The sequence below is a fragment of the Tachypleus tridentatus genome, chromosome 9 (genome assembly GCF_004210375.1).
Source record: "Tachypleus tridentatus isolate NWPU-2018 chromosome 9, ASM421037v1, whole genome shotgun sequence".
Taxonomy (NCBI): Eukaryota; Metazoa; Arthropoda; class Merostomata; order Xiphosura; family Limulidae; genus Tachypleus; species Tachypleus tridentatus.
Window position 1 is genome coordinate 168,706,197 of NC_134833.1, and position 8,070 is coordinate 168,714,266.

The window sequence follows — 8,070 nt, forward strand, 5'->3', positions numbered from 1 at the left end:
TTTTGGTTTCAGTACAGGATCTGTTCACAGCCTAACCTGTCTAATGGTTCTTTTTTCAACATATTGTTTGTTGCCAGTCTTCCCTGTCCTATGATTTTGGTTTCAGTACAGGATCTGTTCACAGCTAACCTGTCTAATGGTTCTTTTTCAACATATTGTTTGTTGCCAGTCTTCCCTGTCCTATGATTTTGGTTTCAGTACAGGATCTGTTCACAGCCTAACATGTCTAATGGTTCTTTTTTCAACATATTGTTTGTTGCCAGTCTTCCCTGTCCTATGATTTTTTGGTTTCAGTACAGGATCTGTTCACAGCCTAACATGTCTAATGGTTCTTTTTTCAACATATTGTTTATTTGCCAGTCTTCCTGTCCTATGATTTTGGTTTCAGTACAGGATCTGTTCACAGCTATAACATGTCTAATGGTTCTTTTTCAACATATTGTTTGTTGCCAGTCTTCCCTGTCCTATGATTTTGGTTTCAGTACAGGATCTGTTCACAGCATAACCTGTCTAATGGTTCTTTTTCAACATATTGTTTGTTGCCAGTCTTCCCTGTCCTATGATTTTGGTTTCAGTACAGGATCTGTTCACAGCCTAACATGTCTAATGGTTCTTTTTTCAACATATTGTTTGTTGCCAGTCTTCCTCTGTCCTATGATTTTGGTTTCAGTACAGGATCTGTTCACAGCCTAACCTGTCTAATGGTTCTTTTTTTTCAACATATTGTTTGTTGCCAGTCAGTACAGGATCTGTTCACAGCCTAACCTGTCTAATGGTTTTTTCCTGTCCTGTCCTATGATTTTGGTTTCAGTACAGGATCTGTTCACAGCCATAAGTCTTCCCTGTCCTGTCTAATGGCATAACATGTCTAATGGTTCTTTTTCAACATATTGTTTGTTGCCAGTCTTCCCTGTCCTATGATTTTGGTTTCAGTACAGGATCTGTTCACAGCCTAACCTGTCTAATGGTTCTTTTTTTCAACATATTGTTTGTTGCCAGTCTTCTTTTTTCCTGTCCTATGATTTTGGTTTCAGTACAGGATCTGTTCACAGCCTAACCTGTCTAATGGTTCTTTTTTCAACATATTGTTTGTTGCCAGTCTTCCCTGTCCTATGATTTTGGTTTCAGTACAGGATCTGTTCACAGCCTAACCTGTCTAATGGTTCTTTTTTTCAACATATTGTTTGTTGCCAGTCTTCACAGCCCTGTCCTATGATTTTGTCCTATGTTTCAGTACAGGATCTGTTCACAGCCTAACCTGTCTAATGGTTCTTTTTCAACATATTGTTTGTTGCCAGTCTTCCCTGTCCTATGATTTTGGTTTCAGTACAGGATCTGTTCACAGCCTAACATGTCTAATGGTTCTTTTTTCAACATATTGTTTGTTGCCAGTCTTCCCTGTCCTATGATTTTGGTTTCAGTACAGGATCTGTTCACAGCCTAACCTGTCTAATGGTTCTTTTTTTCAACATATTGTTTGTTGCCAGTCTTCCCTGTCCTATGATTTTGGTTTCAGTACAGGATCTGTTCACAGCCTAACCTGTCTAATGGTTCTTTTTCAACATATTGTTTGTTGCCAGTCTTCCCTGTCCTATGATTTTGGTTTCAGTACAGGATCTGTTCACAGCTAACCTGTCTAATGGTTCTTTTTTTCAACATATTGTTTGTTGCCAGTCTTCCCTGTCCTATGATTTTGGTTTCAGTACAGGATCTGTTCACAGCCTAACCTGTCTAATGGTTCTTTTTTCAACATATTGTTTGTTGCCAGTCTTCCCTGTCCTATGATTTTGGTTTCAGTACAGGATCTGTTCACAGCATAACCTGTCTAATGGTTCTTTTTTTCAACATATTGTTTGTTGCCAGTCTTCCCTGTCCTATGATTTTGGTTTCAGTACAGGATCTGTTCACAGCCTAACCTGTCTAATGGTTCTTTTTCAACATATTGTTTGTTGCCAGTCTTCCCTGTCCTATGATTTTGGTTTCAGTACAGGATCTGTTCACAGCCTAACCTGTCTAATGGTTCTTTTTTCAACATATTGTTTGTTGCCAGTCTTCCCTGTCCTATGATTTTGGTTTCAGTACAGGATCTGTTCACAGCATAACATGTCTAATGGTTCATATTGTTTTTCAGTCTTCCCTGTCCTATATTTTGGTACAGGATCTGTTGCCAGTCTTGCCCTTCCCTGTCCTATGATTTTGGTTTCAGTACAGGATCTGTTCACAGCCTAACCTGTCTAATGGTTCTTTTTTTCAACATATTGTTTGTTGCCAGTCTTCCCTGTCCTATGATTTTGGTTTCAATACAGGATCTGTTCACAGCCTAACCTGTCTAATGGTTCTTTTTTCAACATATTGTTTGTTGCCAGTCTTCCCTGTCCTATGATTTTGGTTTCAGTACAGGATCTGTTCACAGCCTAACCTGTCTAATGGTTCTTTTTTCAACATATTGTTTGTTGCCAGTCTTCCCTGTCCTATGATTTTGGTTTCAGTACAGGATCTGTTCACAGCCATAACCTGTCTAATGGTTCTAATGGTTTTTTTTCAACATATTGTTTGTTGCCAGTCTTCCCTGTCCTATGATTTTGGTTTCAGTACAGGATCTGTTCACAGCCTAACCTGTCTAATGGTTCTTTTTTTCAACATATTGTTTGTTGCCAGTCTTCCCTGTCCTATGATTTTGGTTTCAGTACAGGATCTGTTCACAGCCTAACCTGTCTAATGGTTCTTTTTTCAACATATTGTTTGTTGCCAGTCTTCCCTGTCCTATGATTTTGGTTTCAGTACAGGATCTGTTCACAGCCTAACATGTCTAATGGTTCTTTTTTCAACATATTGTTTGTTGCCAGTCTTCCCTGTCCTATGATTTTGGTTTCAGTACAGGATCTGTTCACAGCCTAACCTGTCTAATGGTTCTTTTTCAACATATTGTTTGTTGCCAGTCTTCCCTGTCCTATGATTTTGGTTTCAGTACAGGATCTGTTCACAGCCTAACCTGTCTAATGGTTCTTTTTTTCAACATATTGTTTGTTGCCAGTCTTCCCTGTCCTATGATTTTGGTTTCAGTACAGGATCTGTTCACAGCCTAACCTGTCTAATGGTTCTTTTTTTCAACATATTGTTTGTTGCCAGTCTTCCCTGTCCTATGATTTTGGTTTCAGTACAGGATCTGTTCACAGCCTAACCTGTCTAATGGTTCTTTTTTTTCAACATATTGTTTGTTGCCAGTCTTCCCTGTCCTATGATTTTGGTTTCAGTACAGGATCTGTTCACAGCCTAACCTGTCTAATGGTTCTTTTTTTTCAACATATTGTTTGTTGCCAGTCTTCCCTGTCCTATGATTTTGGTTTCAGTACAGGATCTGTTCACAGCCTAACCTGTCTAATGGTTCTTTTTTTCAACATATTGTTTGTTGCCAGTCTTCCCTGTCCTATGATTTTGGTTTCAGTACAGGATCTGTTCACAGCCTAACCTGTCTAATGGTTCTGGTTTTTTTTCAACATATTGTTTGTTGCCAGTCTTCCCTGTCCTATGATTTTGGTTTCAGTACAGGATCTGTTCACAGCCTAACATGTCTAATGGTTCTTTTTCAACATATTGTTTGTTGCCAGTCTTCCCTGTCCTATGATTTTGGTTTCAGTACAGGATCTGTTCACAGCCCAACCTGTCTAATGGTTCTTTTTTCAACATATTGTTTGTTGCCAGTCTTCCCTGTCCTATGATTTTGGTTTCAGTACAGGATCTGTTCACAGCCTAACATGTCTAATGGTTCTTTTTTCAACATATTGTTTGTTGCCAGTCTTCCCTGTCCTATGATTTTGGTTTCAGTACAGGATCTGTTCACAGCCTAACCTGTCTAATGGTTCTTTTTTCAACATATTGTTTGTTGCCAGTCTTCCCTGTCCTATGATTTTGGTTTCAGTACAGGATCTGTTCACAGCATAACATGTCTAATGGTTCTTTTTTCAACATATTGTTTGTTGCCAGTCTTCCCTGTCCTATGATTTTGGTTTCAGTACAGGATCTGTTCACAGCCTAACCTGTCTAATGGTTCTTTTTCAACATATTGTTTGTTGCCAGTCTTCCCTGTCCTATGATTTTGGTTTCAATACAGGATCTGTTCACAGCCTAACCTGTCTAATGGTTCTTTTTCAACATATTGTTTGTTGCCAGTCTTCCCTGTCCTATGATTTTGGTTTCAGTACAGGATCTGTTCACAGCATAACATGTCTAATGGTTCTTTTTTCAACATATTGTTTGTTGCCAGTCTTCCCTGTCCTATGATTTTGGTTTCAGTACAGGATCTGTTCACAGCCTAACATGTCTAATGGTTCTTTTTCAACATATTGTTTGTTGCCAGTCTTCCCTGTCCTATGATTTTGGTTTCAGTACAGGATCTGTTCACAGCCTAACCTGTCTAATGGTTCTTTTTTCAACATATTGTTTGTTGCCAGTCTTCCCTGTCCTATGATTTTGGTTTCAGTACAGGATCTGTTCACAGCCTAACCTGTCTAATGGTTCTTTTTTCAACATATTGTTTGTTGCCAGTCTTCCCTGTCCTATGATTTTGGTTTCAGTACAGGATCTGTTCACAGCATAACCTGTCTAATGGTTCTTTTTTCAACATATTGTTTGTTGCCAGTCTTCCCTGTCCTATGATTTTGGTTTCAATACAGGATCTGTTCACAGCCTAACCTGTCTAATGGTTCTTTTTTTCAACATATTGTTTGTTGCCAGTCTTCCCTGTCCTATGATTTTGGTTTCAGTACAGGATCTGTTCACAGCAGGATCTGTTCACAGCCTAACCTGTCTAATGGTTCTTTTTTCAACATATTGTTTGTTGCCAGTCTTCCCTGTCCTATGATTTTGGTTTCAGTACAGGATCTGTTCACAGCCTAACCTGTCTAATGGTTCATGTCTTTTTTTCAACATATTGTTTGTTGCCAGTCTTCCCTGTCCTATGATTTTGGTTTCAGTACAGGATCTGTTCACAGCCTAACCTGTCTAATGGTTCTTTTTTTCAACATATTGTTTGTTGCCAGTCTTCCCTGTCCTATGATTTTGGTTTCAGTACAGGATCTGTTCACAGCCTAACCTGTCTAATGGTTCTTTTTTCAACATATTGTTTGTTGCCAGTCTTCCCTGTCCTATGATTTTGGTTTCAGTACAGGATCTGTTCACAGCCTAACCTGTCTAATGGTTCTTTTTTTCAACATATTGTTTGTTGCCAGTCTTCCCTGTCCTATGATTTTGGTTTCAGTACAGGATCTGTTCACAGCCTAACCTGTCTAATGGTTCTTTTTTCAACATATTGTTTGTTGCCAGTCTTCCCTGTCCTATGATTTTGGTTTCAGTACAGGATCTGTTCACAGCCTAACCTGTCTAATGGTTTTTTTTTCAACATATTGTTTGTTGCCAGTCTTCCCTGTCCTATGATTTTGGTTTCAGTACAGGATCTGTTCACAGCCTAACCTGTCTAATGGTTCTTTTTCAACATATTGTTTGTTGCCAGTCTTCCCTGTCCTATGATTTTGGTTTCAGTACAGGATCTGTTCACAGCCTAACCTGTCTAATGGTTCTTTTTCAACATATTGTTTGTTGCCAGTCTTCCCTGTCCTATGATTTTGGTTTCAGTACAGGATCTGTTCACAGCATAACATGTCTAACATGTCTAATGGTTCTTTTTTCAACATATTGTTTGTTGCCAGTCTTCCCTGTCCTATGATTTTGGTTTCAGTACAGGATCTGTTCACAGCCTAACCTGTCTAATGGTTCATATTGTTTGTTGCCAGTTTTTCAACATATTGTTTGTTGCCAGTCTTCCCTGTCCTATGATTTTGGTTTCAGTACAGGATCTGTTCACAGCCTAACCTGTCTAATGGTTCTTTTTTCAACATATTGTTTGTTGCCAGTCTTCCCTGTCCTATGATTTTGGTTTCAGTACAGGATCTGTTCACAGCCTAACCTGTCTAATGGTTCTTTTTTTCAACATATTGTTTGTTGCCAGTCTTCCCTGTCCTATGATTTTGGTTTCAGTACAGGATCTGTTCACAGCCTAACCTGTCTAATGGTTCTTTTTTCAACATATTGTTTGTTGCCAGTCTTCCCTGTCCTATGATTTTGGTTTCAGTACAGGATCTGTTCACAGCCTAACCTGTCTAATGGTTCTTTTTTCAACATATTGTTTGTTGCCAGTCTTCCCTGTCCTATGATTTTGGTTTCAGTACAGGATCTGTTCACAGCCTAACCTGTCTAATGGTTCTTTTTTTCAACATATTGTTTGTTGCCAGTCTTCCCTGTCCTATGATTTTGGTTTCAGTACAGGATCTGTTCACAGCGTAACATGTCTAATGGTTCTTTTTTCAACATATTGTTTGTTGCCAGTCTTCCCTGTCCTATGATTTTGGTTTCAGTACAGGATCTGTTCACAGCCTAACCTGTCTAATGGTTCTTTTTTCAACATATTGTTTGTTGCCAGTCTTCCCTGTCCTATGATTTTGGTTTCAGTACAGGATCTGTTCACAGCCTAACCTGTCTAATGGTTCTTTTTTTCAACATATTGTTTGTTGCCAGTCTTCCCTGTCCTATGATTTTGGTTTCAGTACAGGATCTGTTCACAGCATAACCTGTCTAATGGTTCTTTTTTCAACATATTGTTTGTTGCCAGTCTTCCCTGTCCTATGATTTTGGTTTCAGTACAGGATCTGTTCACAGCCTAACCTGTCTAATGGTTCTTTTTTTCAACATATTGTTTGTTGCCAGTCTTCCCTGTCCTATGATTTTGGTTTCAGTACAGGATCTGTTCACAGCCTAACCTGTCTAATGGTTCTAATGGTTTTTTTTTCAACATATTGTTTGTTGCCAGTCTTCCCTGTCCTATGATTTTGGTTTCAGTACAGGATCTGTTCACAGCATAACATGTCTAATGGTTCTTTTTTCAACATATTGTTTGTTGCCAGTCTTCCCTGTCCTATGATTTTGGTTTCAGTACAGGATCTGTTCACAGCCTAACCTGTCTAATGGTTCTTTTTCAACATATTGTTTGTTGCCAGTCTTCCCTGTCCTATGATTTTGGTTTCAGTACAGGATCTGTTCACAGCCTAACCTGTCTAATGGTTCTTTTTCAACATATTGTTTGTTGCCAGTCTTCCCTGTCCTATGATTTTGGTTTCAGTACAGGATCTGTTCACAGCCTAACCTGTCTAATGGTTCTTTTTTTCAACATATTGTTTGTTGCCAGTCTTCCCTGTCCTATGATTTTGGTTTCAGTACAGGATCTGTTCACAGCCTAACCTGTCTAATGGTTCTTTTTTCAACATATTGTTTGTTGCCAGTCTTCCCTGTCCTATGATTTTGGTTTCAGTACAGGATCTGTTCACAGCCTAACCTGTCTAATGGTTCTTTTTCAACATATTGTTTGTTGCCAGTCTTCCCTGTCCTATGATTTTGGTTTCAGTACAGGATCTGTTCACAGCCTAACCTGTCTAATGGTTCTTTTTTCAACATATTGATTTTGGTTTTGTTGCCAGTCTTCCCTGTCCTATGATTTTGGTTTCAGTACAGGATCTGTTCACAGCCTAACATGTCTAATGGTTCTTTTTTCAACATATTGTTTGTTGCCAGTCTTCCCTGTCCTATGATTTTGGTTTCAGTACAGGATCTGTTCACAGCATAACATGTCTAATGGTTCTTTTTTCAACATATTGTTTGTTGCCAGTCTTCCCTGTCCTATGATTTTGGTTTCAGTACAGGATCTGTTCACAGCCTAACCTGTCTAATGGTTCTTTTTCAACATATTGTTTGTTGCCAGTCTTCCCTGTCCTATGATTTTGGTTTCAGTACAGGATCTGTTCACAGCATAACATGTCTAATGGTTCTTTTTTTCAACATATTGTTTGTTGCCAGTCTTCCCTGTCCTATGATTTTGGTTTCAGTACAGGATCTGTTCACAGCCTAACATGTCTAATGGTTCTTTTTTTCAACATATTGTTTGTTGCCAGTCTTCCCTGTCCTATGATTTTGGTTTCAGTACAGGATCTGTTCACAGCCTAACCTGTCTAATGGTTCTTTTTT